The sequence below is a fragment of the Scatophagus argus genome, chromosome 22 (assembly GCF_020382885.2).
Source record: "Scatophagus argus isolate fScaArg1 chromosome 22, fScaArg1.pri, whole genome shotgun sequence".
Taxonomy (NCBI): Eukaryota; Metazoa; Chordata; class Actinopteri; family Scatophagidae; genus Scatophagus; species Scatophagus argus.
This window is the reverse complement of record NC_058514.1, coordinates 1,744,838-1,758,974: the sequence shown is the minus strand read 5'-3', so window position 1 is coordinate 1,758,974 and position 14,137 is coordinate 1,744,838. Positions and strand designations below refer to the sequence as shown.

Here is a 14,137-nt window from a genome sequence, read left to right as displayed (position 1 = left end):
AGTATCCTTACAGAGTAAGTTAACGCCCAGCTGGTTCGTTTCGCTGACCTCTGACCAGCAGTGATGCCGTCGTGCACTGGCCACGCCCTCAGTACTCTTTTACATCACTGCGACAGTGCAGTCGACGGTGCAGTAAGCGTTCTCCACTTGTCAGGGCCAGTAAAACTTAGACACAAACCTTCTTTTCTTAACTTTGTTTTGTGAAACTGTTGCAGGAATGTGCTGACTTCCCATACGCACTGAACACGATGTGTCACGGTTGTCCTGCTGGACTGTGGTGCTGCTACACTCTTCTTTATGGGCTCACCGGCAGCCGCTGCAGGGCCCAGTGCGACACCTAGTGGTCAATGTCTGTCTAGTCTCATCTTTGACTGCACATTAAATTGATTTGAAAATTTTTACACCTGCCCAACCCTGTTAAACACATCCTTTTTCCTGGAGTGGATGGTGGAAGTCCCAAAGGAGTGAGCCATCTCGCTTCTTTCTCCTCTCTGTTGAGAGTTGCACATGCTCAGTACCGATCGGGCGCTCGTGAGACGAGTCTCCACTTCATTCTGTATGAAAACAAAAGACCCCGGCAGCTCTTCTGCTCGGCTGCAGAGCTTTGGTACAAAGGCAAAGTTCATGGTGATCTCGTTCTAATCATCTTGTCCTCTGTCAGACTATTTAATTAAGCCACAGCTTTTATCTCTTTGAGACTGAATTATTCCATGATTCATCTCATAACAGGATCTGGGACTCTAAAAGAAACACATGAAGGTGTATGAACACTAATGAAATACTGGAGTGTGATTATTAAGTCCCAAGGACATTCTGTGCTGCCATACAGAAGGTTGTATTTACCGCTGGATGGATGCAGGATTGATTGGCAGATGGTCGGACGGATGCATAATATCCAGTTAATCATGGAGGGAACACGTTAAAATCCTTCCAACTGTCACTCGACTTTGTGAGAGGAGCAAAATGTCCTCCACTGAAAAGTAACTGATGAGACTGAGGAATAAATTGCAATTCTGCTTGGTTAGCTGATTATGTTGTGGTCTGGATGGGAGCGTGGGTGTCATATTTATTGATAAAGGTGACTTGAGTGTCACACGTCATCCGTATCAGTCAGGCATTGGTACATAAGCTGATATCGCCGAATCATTAAAGAAATGTTTAGTGCGGAAACTCCAAGGGAATGTCTCATCACGTCCACCAAAGGATGATGCGCTTACGTGTTAACACAGCATAGATGATGTAAATAAAAAACGTTTTTAAACGTTTTCTCACCTGAATGGCTTGTTCAGTCAGTCATCAGACCGTAACGTCTTCATCAGGTGACGAAGAGGGCCCATATGACCGCTGGCTTTTACAGTGTTTTTCTCTTCATGGCCACCCAGTTCACGAATGTGAACATCTGTATTTCACTTACATCTGTTTCACATACGCAGATCACGTCTTTCAGGCGGCTCCAGCTGGTCAAACTCCAGTCTGTCGTAGCCTGAGAAACTCAGGATGAGCTTGAACGACATGAAATCAGCTCATTCAGCCGTGAAGTATTGCGTTAATCTGAGGTTGATCATCTGGCGACTGTGGCGTCAACGTTCTGACTCGCGGCTGATCGGTGGTGGTTGATTAGTTTGGTCCAGATTACCTGAACCACTAAAGTCTGGGACACGGAAAGAGTCAGAGACTGAATGGATGTCTCCATTAAGTTTAATTAGCAACTCTGTGCGTGTGTGTGTGTGTGTGTGTGTGTGTGTGTGTGTCCGACTTTGTTTCAGCAGACATAATGTGTGGGCGTCATCTTGACTTCCACTCTGTTCCCGTCTCCTCAGTTTTCAGTTGTTTCGCTGCCTAATTAACCTCCTTTCAGGTGGCAGTTTGTGCCTTGTGGCTTCGGTTTTCATTAATTTACATGTTTTAACTTAACTTAATTGACCGTTCAGGCTGATCAAGCACTTTCCAAAAACCACATGGGAGGATTTTTGGAAATCTCAGGTCCGAGCTAAAAATAGTTTCCAGGGGATTTCATCTGACGGTGATGATATGTTTTCCATCAGTATTCAGGTTCATTTAAGTGATTTACACAGACTGAAGGTGTGAAACTTGTCATGCAGTACTTGTTGTACTGCATGAGTGATGTTTAAATCAGTGAAGTCAGTTTTAAGCAGACTCTTTCGTAACGAATGTAAACTGTCTGTTCTGTGCAGGAGGAGCGAGGCGGTTCATGTCATCAGAGTCCAACAGGCCTGAACGCTGAGCAGGTAAGACCGGAACAAAACCACGTCGACTCCACGCTCTCTTTGCTTCTTCACATTTATTCCCTCCTTGACCTTCAAGAAGTCACCTGCTTTCTTATTCTCCGGCTGAGGCTGGATTAGTGATGCTGATGTTCTTATTTAAGAGTCAAAATCTGTGATTTGTTTCTTTGAAGGGAATTTATGTGTTGCATTTGTTTTGGAGTGACAGAAAGACCCCCAAATGTTTTTCCTCTTCCTCTGTGGTGCTGTTTGTCCATCATCAGTTGTGCTGTGACGTCTGCCTTCTCTTCAGCGAAATGGAACGAGATGTTTCTTCACTTGTGATTTCTGTTGGAGAAACCGTGTGATCGCTGATGATCTGCCTCGAACTCAGAGTGCTTACACACAGCTTTTCTAATCTTCTTCTGGGCAAACTGGACCACATGCAGGCGAATCTGCTGCCCCCGTCAGGTTGGGAGGAACTGCATGCCACGCTGAGGAAAAACGAGTGCTGCTCGGTATTCAGAATTTTGACTTGGCATCGGTTCTCGTGAAGTCCCTCATCCTGTTGTTTTGGGGGTGACAGACTGTGCTGAAGACACAAAACCAGAAGCTCTTCTGGCACCACATTGAGACCAAACTTTGCCTGATTTGTGGAGCTACAACCATTTTTCATCCATCCAGCAACATTCCTCTGGTGTGTTCTGAGTAATGCAGGCTAATGATGCTGTTGGCTGTTTTACTGATTCCTCCACTCAGACAAAACACTTTGCTTTCTGTAGGCCGTGTCTTATAAAATTCTCATAAAACCAGTTCATTAAACTGGAGTTGCTGTGTCAACACATGGTATTGCAGGGCTGTTGCCTAATTATTTTGCCTTATAACACACACACACACACACACACACACACACACATTGTTCTCCAATGTGAGGCCTTGCGGTGTGTTTGAGTGTAAACACATGGGAGGCTGAGAAACAGTGGACAGGAAGTCGTGTCTGATAATACCACTGACACAGGAAGTAGTTCAGCTGTAATAATGAAGCATTTGTGGAGCTGTGCTGATGTTTATCACAAACCATCTTTAGTGCACCACAAGCTGGCTGTTAATATCTGACAGTGTTTATTTAAAGGCATCGTATCTGCTGTTTCCTGCACTAAACCTGAACTGTGAAGCCTCCACTTGGCTGCTTCGCTTCGAACCGGACGAGCTCTTGTTGTCGCCCTGGTGGCTGAGAATTATTCCTCCAGTGAGCGGCCATTCAGCGTCGGGAGTCCAACTCCAGATCTGAGTCCAGATCTTTGGTCACCAGCGCAGACAGGAGAAACAACCTGATGGGTGACGCTAACAAGCCAACATTTTATTGTGTTCATATGTTCTCATCTTGTTTCTTTATTGGTTTTGGAAAAGTCTAAAAAAAGAAAAAAAATTTAATGAACCTCTCTGCTAACACACACACACACACACACGCTTTCCTCTGGGAGGCGTACAGGAAAGCTGGGGTTTGTTTTGCAGGAGGAAGTTCAGTGTGTTTGCATCTTTATTTCTGTGTGGGTGTTTGTATGTGTCTCAGAGGGGAGCTGCAGCTGTGAGGGCTGGCTGAAAAATGTGAACTCAACGCACACACACACACACACACACACACACACACACACACACACGCACACACACACACACACACACAGGCTATAGAAGACAGGGACTGTCAGTATTACTGTCAACAGATGTAACAGCTCTTTTCCTGCTCCAGAAAAGTCTCCTTTTTCAAAGGCTCAAACGCACATCGAGTCTCTGAGCTCCGAGTCGTCACAGCCAACATTAGCAGTCTTATGGATGGATTATTTGGTCCAGCAGGCAGAGAACTGAATAATTTTCCATAATTGCACATTTAGATTCAAGAGCTCCTCCAAATCGTCGGCTTCCTCTCACCTTCCCTCGTTGGTCATGCTTTAAAGAGGGTAAATGTGATTGTACAGTCTGTTGTTCTCGATGCTTTGGGAGGCTGTTCTTGTTTTGGCGGACAGAAGGTGACGCCAGGCAGCTTCCAGTAGGACCTCTGGAGTTTGGGAATCGGTGGAGAGTGGGAAAAAGCCCTTAGTCTCTCCTAAACCTAATTAAATCTTTTGCTGTCTCAACCTAACCGAACCAAACCTCGGCTGTTTCCTAGCTTTAACTACACGTTTATTCCTGTTACCATGACGACAGAGGTCGCCTGACTACGGATCTGCTCTTCACCGAAGTTCACGGTCAGGATCGGTGTTGGAGATTCATCTCCGCTTTCTGTTTTGGGGTGTAGAAAAGTAACTGTTCCATTCGGGCCTTTGGTGAGCATGACGTTATCATCACTGTTAATAATGATGGCCGAAGCTGCCGAGATAAGACGGCTGTTGCAATAAACTGAAACTAGTCCTTTGAAGTGTTGCACGGCTCGGGAAGTTAAATGCTGACTTATAAAATTATAAATTCAGATTGGCCCTGCAGAGCTGCACATTTTCTATCAGCCTCTAATTGTTTTTACCAGAGGAGTATTTACAAAATGTTAAATATATAATTTAAGCTGCTGTGAGTACATCGTAGCTGTCGTTTCAGTTGATGCATAGTTCGTACTTGACAGTCCTGACTTGTGCCCCTCCTCATTAGTCCTTAATATATGCTGGATATAGTTTGAATATTGTATCATGACGTATACATAATTCAGATTTTCAGTGAATATTGTATGAAGCGGCGGTATTTGAATTCAGACTGTAAGGCTGGTGGTGACGGGTGGCAGGAGACTTCTGGAGAGAATAAAAACATCAAGGATTTGACACAGACGTCAGATGCAAAGAAAAGTTTATGTACACATACAGACTGTGCTAATGATTTGATCAGATTCCTACAATGAGAGGTTGATTATGTTGGCCTCCGCGGCGGCGGACGTGTCCATACGTGTGGCTCAGCTCGTCTGTGAATGTGCTGATGCACCGAAAGGGGGGAAAAAAGTGTGATCTCCCTCACTTATCTCACCTCCTTTATTATAGCCCAGCATTCAGATGGGTACAGCATGAGATGAGAGAATCAGTTTGTATTGAACATGGCTGAATGCAGTGCTGATGAAAGCTCATGCTGATAATAGCTTTTTCATTATGTCCTTAGCCGGGCTTGGCATTTCATTTTCTATTGCAGAGAGAGAAGTTCTGATTCTCAGTGCCGCCGCCGCCGCCGCCACCGCTTTGGGTGGAAGCCTCGTCTTTTGACTGGAGTTCGATTGTGTGTATGGAATATTATTTTTTATATTGCGTTTCTGCTCGATTAAGCCCCAGGGAGAGACAGCGGTGTGATGGATTTTATTTACCCCTAAAAATAGACATCTGAGTTTAAGTGGAGTCAAAGCGAAGCAGCTGTTCCACATGACACTTTGCCCTGTGACCCACGTGGCTTTGAAGTTCGAATCGTAATCGATACGATTGTGATCAGTTTGCTCAATCCGGTCTTTAACCAGATTTCGTTTTAGGCCTGACTTGGGAACGGAGTGAAAGTGACTCCGTCGAGAGCAGAACGACGACCGAGGACGCCGCGATGTTGTCGTGTGGTGCTGAAACGCCGACTCGGATTGGGTTGGAGAAATTCATTTGTTACGAGGGGTTCCTGAGGACAGAACAGAGAGCAGTCATCCATCCCCCAAAGTCCTCCTCTGCGGTGCTTTTGTCAAGGAACTTTTTGGACGTCTTAAAGGAAATTGGTTGTCTGAAGTCACGCCGGCAGATATTTTCCAACGTGTTGAAACACTTCAGTAATAAACCAGGAAAGAACATTTTTATTCGCTGAAGTCACTGAAGCTCTCTGACTGAATGTTGGACAGTCATAACTTCACACGAGGGCCGCGGTGTCGGCTCAGGTCCCACACCCTGATTGGCTGTCAGAGGATTTTGTTTACAAGGTCAACGCCCGCTGCGAGACAGTTTTGATAAGACTGACGCTGATCATTACCGTTGAGCCTCCCGGAGGAATGCCGGCCGTGTTGAGCTGAACCACATGTGTTTGCCTCCGCCCAGCCAGCCGATTCGGGCCTGACGGAGGTGTTTGTGAGTTTTGAGTGATTTCTCAAAAACTTTATTCTTCTGTTGGTGCGTTCACACACACTGGGAGTTTCTGTAGTTTTAAACTTCTCTTTGCTTTTCACATGTGGTAAAATCTGAGAAGTTCAGTGGACTTCAACAGTGGAACAGGCTTTGTTGTTAATAATTCCTCCTGTTCATAACCGGCATTAAACATCCTAAAACAGTGAGTGATGGGGGGACAAACTCCAGTAAGAAAAAGTAAATATATCAGAAGTAAACTGAAGTACATCTGAAGACATCTGAAGTGAGTATCAAATCCAATCACACGGGCGTCTTTCAAACTTATAAGATGGTAACGCAAACACTCAGAAGCTGTGACTCTTTTTCTGTTTCTAAGATGTTTGGAGACATGCATTTAAAAGGCTGATATTATATTTGAATCCTGAAAAAGGCAGCCAGAAAAACGAGTGCCTGCTTCTGTAATCTGTGTGGAAAAGTCGGCTTCCAAATGGAAAGCAGGGCTGCAGAGTGTGGCTGCGTTTGCCATTTCCCAGTTATGAATGTGTGGAATTAAGTGAAAGTGAAGCAGGTGGGTGTTCAGTCAACCTTCTCTGGGGAAATAAAGGAATATCACCGCACTTGTTGCAAGATAATGTTATTTTATAAATCCTCAGAAATGAGTTTTCATAGGCAGAGAAATGAGAGTGGAAGGAGGTGAGATGCTGAGGGAGAGAAAGGAGGCAAAGAAGACAGAAAGAGCCTCACAAAGAGATGTTTGACGAGTTTTTTTTCTTTTAATGCTCTCGCATATTGGCTTTCTGGTTGGTGTATCTTAGATTTGTCTGCCTTTTTCTCATTTCCTCCTCTTAACCTCTCTGCAAACACATCTGTGAAACCAAGAAATTCTTCCTCCAACGTGGATCCATTTAGTTTCCACTTCATTTCGGAGCCGCTCCGTCTCGGTGGCCTTGATCAGAGCGCGCTGATAGGGCCAGGTTCAACATTTCCTGTCAGACTGTTAAACAAGTGGCTGCAGCGCTGTTCAAACCACCACCACCCCCCCTCGCTCGCTCAGTATCCCACCACCACCTCCTCCTCCACCTCCTTGTTCTCCTTCCATCTCCTCTTCATTCCTCAAACCTTCAAGTGGCTTCATTTTCGTACAAATAAAAGCCCCCAGGGTGTCAGCCCCTTATTATTTTTGAAATACCATAATGTGTTTGTTGCCCTGGGTAACCAGAGATTGTTCAAAAACAAGATGCCTCACTCAGGAGTCATTTCCTGTATCTGTGTCATGTGGGGTTTGCCGCTGCCCCGCCCCTTTAGGGGAGACCAGGGACAGGTCCTGAGTCTCGACATTAGTCTAACATTAGTCTAACATTCGTGTAACATTAGCAAGGGTTGCGACCGACTCTTTCCAGTAAATACTGGACTCATTTTTTGCAAGGAGAAAATCTCTGACTCAGAACCAACCAGATCCTTAGTGATGATATCAAGCTAGCAGGTAAAAACTAAAATGGGGCCCAAACGTTTTTCTGATTCTTCTTTTGTTTGTGTTACTCTCAGCCCTGAGTAGTGTCTGCAGGTGGTCCTGTCAGGGCTCCAACAACCTCCACCAATAAGGTCGGACACCCTCTGTGCAGCCTGACAGGCATCGTGTAATAACTTAATCACACACAAGGAATCTGAAATCAGATAATTAGCATCTGCTAAACCTAAAGTCCCAGTCTGGCCAGCATCAGTTCGTTAATAAACTCATAATTAATCATAGTAAAAGTCCGCAGAGACGTTGCCCCTGTGAACCCTGAAACAATGCAGCTGCCTGAAGACACAGTACAGTTTAGAGAAGGAATTTACCCTGCATGCCTTTGGCCTGGTAAACAAACTGATTATCTGTGTGTGTGTGTGTGTGTGTGTCCTGTGATCTGGTGACATAAAGCAGAAGTGGTCTGCTCTGCTTTGCTTCCAGCAGATGAGTAGAGAGAGAGGGATGGGAGAGGGATGGAGGGATGAGGAGACGAGCACAGAGAGGTGGTGTGTTGTGTTTGGGAAGTGGGTCAGGAGGAAGTCGAGGGAGTGTGTTGAAGTGTGTGTATTTGTGTGTGAGTGTGTACGTGATGTTTCACAGCTGAGACCGTGTTGTTGGTCGGTGTGGGAATTCGCTGTGTGTGTGTATGTGTGTGTGTGTGTGTGTGTGTGTGTGTGTGTGTGTGTGTGTGTGTGTGTGTGTGTGTGTGTGTGTGTTGACGGTGCATAGTTTAATTCCACAGGGAAGCCAAAGCAACAGCTCCTCTGTTTCCTGTCCTAATTGCTTAAAGTCCTACACAAATAAACCACACACACACACACACACACACACACACACACACACACACTGAGTCATTTAGCTGTTTTAAAATCCTCTGTTTAAACAGGACTTATGCAGAGACTTTTAGCATTTGCATAGTTCTAACATTCATTATCTTTTTCTGACAGAATAGCTCATTTGTGTTTTTCACAGTACTTGAGCACATATTTTTCGACACCTCCCTCCCTCTGCGTTCGAGCCAGCGTGAAGCGGGACCCTCAAACCGAGTTCAGCCGTCATTAATGGGATTATTTACATGCGTGCTTCTGATGCTGTAACGTGCCAAAGTGTCTGCTGACCTGAACATAAAGCCGCCATGATTTTCACACCTGCGTAGCCGACGCGTTCGGCCGCGGTGACGGGACTCGCCGGTGCATTTGTTCGTGCAGCTTGTTGTCGGATCGGACTTAACAAACACGAACTCCGACTGCAGGAGGAGAAAAAGTGAATTTGAGACTCTGAGAGTCGCAGACTGACGGCTGACCGAGAGAGGAAACACACAACGACGACACACAGATCACATCCAGGAGTTTGTGAGGATCAGACTCAGTTGAGCTCAGACTTCGGTTGTGTGTCCGTGTGTTTGGGGGTCTTTGTCTCAGGCCGTGGCTGCTGTTGGTTGGCTGTCTCTCTTGGCACATGGCAGGGTGTGTGTGTGTGTGTGTGTGTGTGTGTGTGAGCTGAAGGTGTCCTTGCCTTCAATCTGGACCCGCTGTGTGTGTCTGTCCTCCGTCTGCCTCGTTTTTAGACACGAGATCAGCAGAACCGACCAGCTGTAATTGTAGTTGTTGCACATTTTATTCCCATCATCGTCTCAGGATAAAACCTGATATTTTTGAAAGTTTGTTCAGTAAATCAACGTGCGACCTGCCGTTTACTGATTGAGAACCAGTTGTTGAAAACTTGTTTGACATATCGAGGTTTTCCTCCGTCTGTCCTGCTGTAAAGCAGCTCTCTGCAGTCAGCAGCAGGTGAAACTTGATTACCTGCCACATTCACTTCGACACGACTGTTAGACGACCTGTGCATGAGATCCTCAGGTGGTCGCTGTGAACCTTTCATTACTGCTGACGGTAAACAGAAGATTACACTTCGTGATTCGTGTAATTATCGGAGCGAGCTGAGCTTCGCGGTGGGCGTCATGTGACCGCAGCTCGGCAGTCGGCAGGTGTACCAGTTTTTGGGTTGACTGACGGCACTGAAGACCTGCGCCTGCCCAGCCGGCCTTCCTGGACCACCTCAGAGGTTTCACACATTAACCTGGATGAGATGGAGATTTTCTGATGAAAGTATTGCCATGTTTATACATGACTTACTGCGAACTTGGTGTCTGTTTGAAGGTGCCGCCTAACACAAACACTTCCTGCTGCTGCAGCTTCACATTTAAAGCACTTAGTTGGTGCAGCACAAGTCAATTTGTCTTTGGGTGCAGCTAGAAAGCTTGACTTTGATTGGTTCCTTTTATTTAAATGCCGTTGGACGTCATAAGTCCAGCTGATGGAAACTTTGGATTTTGGCAAATCTTATCTTGTCACTTCCTCTCCACTCCTTTGGGTGATTTGGGCCACTGTTTCTTATATTCTCCATGTCATCCTCAGCCTGTTTGGGATTTAAAAACAAAAATCTTGTCATCATAATAAAATAACGAGCAGCGCAGTTGGTCCCCAAAGCCCGCATGATGAATATTTATTGTCTTTACGGTTTTCAGGCTACTTCCTGGTGATGGAAGGAAACATTGTGTTGACTGATGCGTCGCCATCTGGATGTTTAGATGTTAGATGCTACGACATATGGACACACACACACACACACACACACACACACACACACACAGGAGTCGGCTCTGCTATCCAGAAGCATATGGTTCTTTGAGATAGAGTGGAGACAGACTGGGCCATTCTGCTGGATAGCACCGAGGGCCTCAACATTGTTAGAAGTGCTGCCAAACTAACTTCACCACACACACACACACACACACACACACACACACACACACAGAGTCTCGCCTCACTCGCTGCTTGGCTATTTGTTTCAGTGGAAAGCGGCCGTGGTTTGTGTTTGAGGAGCTGCGAGCCTCGTCTGACGGTGTGAAATGGAAATGAAGATACCTGTGAAGTGTTTCACTGCAGGCTTATTCAGCAACATTTGGGCCACAGCTCGTCTTTGTTCATTATACGCTCAGAGTGTCGGCAGCTTTTTGTCTGGTTGCTTGTCTCATTATAAAGATTACCGCCTCGCCCTCCCTCAAATTAATTTCTCCTTTATCTTCTTAGTTAAAAAGTGGCTTTACTGTAGAGCCTGGAGAGAAAGTGAGCGTTAATGTTATCGTTACGAGAGGGAAACCGAGGCTCTCTTCTCGTGTTATCACGAATGAGAATGTCTTTAGTTTAATTCGTGCCCTGATGAAGGCTTCTATTTAAACTCAGCCAGACCTCCAGGTTTTTTTGTTATTATTCCACGCTGTAATATGCTTTTTCTCTCTGATAGATGATACGAGATTTCTGACGCTCACTGCGAATTAATTATGTTTAATTAACACAGCCGTGATCCGCCAGGCAGCAGTCGGGACAGAATTGATTCAGGTGGAAGTGGCTTTGACGCAGTGGTCACAGTGTCACTGTCCATATGATCCCCGTGTTGGGGTCTCCACAGTCCATTCGCTCCAACGGGGGACGTTAGCACAGATTAGAACCGACTTTTTGGCCCCGTAGCCACCAGAGTGTGAATATGGGACGCATGTCTCACAAGCCACACGTCTTCTGAACTAGAATGAACAACTGAGGAGAAAGTCAGCTTTGTTTGAGACCTCCGAGAGTCTCACCAGGTCTGAGCTAATCTGTTAGCATGCTAACGTTTACTGATTAGCTCTCAGCACAAAGTGCACCTGAAGCTCATGGGAATTCAGCTGCTTTTGCAGGTTTTTCTTTGGCCTCACGAGCCTCTGAGAATTCAAGATTAACCTTTTTTGTAATTATCAGAAAACAAAATACTTTGATGAATCAATAATGAAACTATAACCCTGATTCCTAAACCGTCTGGATGCTGGGTAAAACATGATCATTTGTAAATCCTTTTTCAGTTGAATACAGTACAAGGACAAGCTATTTAATGGTCAAACTTCATTGTTTTTTATTCACATTTTATATGTTATACCATAAAATGTGGTTGCTGCATCTGCAATGAGAATTTTAACTGGTGATAAAGCCAAGTTATTTTCTACATCGTTGTTTTGACACGTTTTTATTCTTACTGAAATATTTCTTTAGACGTCGTCCTTACGTTTTGAAATGCAGAGCAGTTGATGTTTTCGTGGTGTGTTTTTACTGGCAGGCTGTTTTCTTGTTGTACGTCAGAGCTCCACCCTGTGACCACCACCCAGTCGCTGTCACAGCAGCATGAACACAAGAGCTGACAAGTCCTCCACTTTATTACACTCTGGTCAGCGTTTAATAGCAGCAGCACATTAAAGTCCCAGGACTGTGGGAAGATCACAAGAGCAGACGCAGGAAAAACTATCAGAGAATCAGCAGCGATGCAGCAAGTTGGGTTTAAATGCAGACGTGCAGCAAAGGGTTTCATATGAAGTCTGGATCTTTGCTGTGACCCTCACCTGGTTTTCACCTGGTTTCACCTGGTTTCACCTGGAACTCTCTGTGTGTTTCTTACAGGAGAGTGAGGCGGTTGATGTCACCAGAGCTCAACGGGCCTGAACGCTGAACAGGTAACAAATGACTTCCTGTGTCTTTAATTCTGAAATCCTGTCTTAGAAATGTTGTTTTTGTTATTTTCTTTCTCATGTTTTAAATTATTTTCTGTCTTCTAAAACTACTTTCTCCTCCTCCCCTTACACCCGCCCTCCACCACCTCCATGTTTGTTCCCATGAACGCCATTGGCTGTTTGCCTCAGCTGCTTGTGTGTCTTTGTGCATGCGTGTGTGTGGTGGGTTAAAGGGGTTAATTGGAGGCTTTGGGCCGTTTTTAAAAAGTGAATTCTTGCTGAGACTCTGCTGCCCCTCATGCAAACACTCTTCTCACATGTCAGCCAATTACTGACACACACACACACACACACACACACACACACTCCTCTCTGTCTTATTATTGTGCCTTCATTTGAACTGCCTCATGTCGTCGAGGCAGCTGTCAGGGAAGCCCCAGTACACAAACACAACCGGCGTTATGTAAGAAGTGGTGAGACGCTTACAGGCTTCGAGACGGAGGGCGTTAATTACCCGGACTCAGACCAGATCTTAACAAAATCTTGAGATTTTAAAGAAGTCTTGACCATTAAAAAAAAAATGTAATTGTCCAAAACTCAAAGCCATGTGGGGCTACACTTCACACGGGGGGATTTCGGGAACTGAGCCTCGAATTGTGGATTACAATGAGAAGTTTGTTTACACATCAGCACACGTTGGAGGCCAGACCCACCAGAACCCCGGCGACTGATCCGGATCCACACTGATTCCGGGTGGCATCCGGCATCATTTGAAACATGAGGGCGGAGGACCTGAGATCAGGCTGCGAGTGACAGCACCTGGCAGCACCTTGTGGGTTCGTCGCCACAGGTTGGCTCGCTGTTGGTTTGGTATTGTCGGCATATTGTGAGCTTCTCCTAACATATTTGAACAGCATCTTTGCTTCTTTGTGTCCCAATAAAGAGTCCATCCTGTCTGGGTGCGGTCAGGCTTTACCGTCTCTGTGAGGTGGTGACCGCACCCAGCAAAGGGCGTGGAACAAACACATCATCAGTGCGGGCCAAGTGGCTCTTTAAGGGGGTCGTCCTCCGCTTTGTAGTCGGCGTACCTGACGTGTTTCATGCAGAATTCAAAGTGAGGATCTCTGCTTTTGAAGGCCGTCGTGTTTCTGCACGCACGTTGTTGAAATTCATCGTGGGAAGCTTCTTCTTTTCCTGCTGTTGGGATTTCTGCGTTCAGACGTTCCCGTTGCGGTCGTTAGCTTGCGGTTCAGGACGCTAATGGCCTTTCTTTGCATTATGACTGATGTGCAGACATTAAGCTGCTGTGATGGCGAATGACACGTTCGACTCCATCTTCAGTCTTTGTTTTGTTTTTTTCTGTCCGATCCTAATTGTGGTGCATGTGAAGGCTTGTAGCACACACACACAGGATGACACACGGAGCAGTGCAGCACAGTGACGGCTCCGAGGCTCCGTTCATAACCCCAAATGACCAAACGTTGTTCTCTCTTTCAGAGGCTTTTCCACCCTGCAGGGACAGAGGAAAACACTGAACCTTTCTGAAACAGTGAATAATTTATCAGAGCTTTCGGTCTGCATACGTTGCTGTGACCCCTCAGGAACCCACAGACAACCCAAAAAAAACCCTCCAGTGTGACCAGTTGATTTAAATGGTCGTCTGATCTGAACGACTGGTTTCTATGATCTGCGTCTGTCCGCTCTCAGTCTGCCACCTCGCATTAAAGCGTGTCACTACAGTGTGTGTGTGTGTGTGTGTGTGTGTGTGTGGCCTCCGCCTTCCATCCATCACTGTTTTCCTCCCGCC

The 14,137-nt window shown here is 45.8% G+C and overlaps 1 protein-coding gene across 4 annotated transcripts in view; it reads left to right on the top strand.

The window, feature by feature from the left end:
* Nucleotides 1-14,137, top strand: part of plxnb2a.1 (plexin b2a, tandem duplicate 1) — a 108,633-nt gene that overhangs the window by 34,795 nt on the left and 59,701 nt on the right. For 3 of the 4 annotated variants that reach the window (XM_046379567.1, XM_046379565.1, XM_046379566.1), the window contains 2 exons: nucleotides 2,196-2,249; nucleotides 12,281-12,333. The gene's annotated coding sequence lies outside the window, so the exon portion shown is untranslated. The remainder of the gene's footprint in view (nucleotides 1-2,195; nucleotides 2,250-12,280; nucleotides 12,334-14,137) is intronic. The other variant, XM_046379568.1, reaches the window with a different exon arrangement.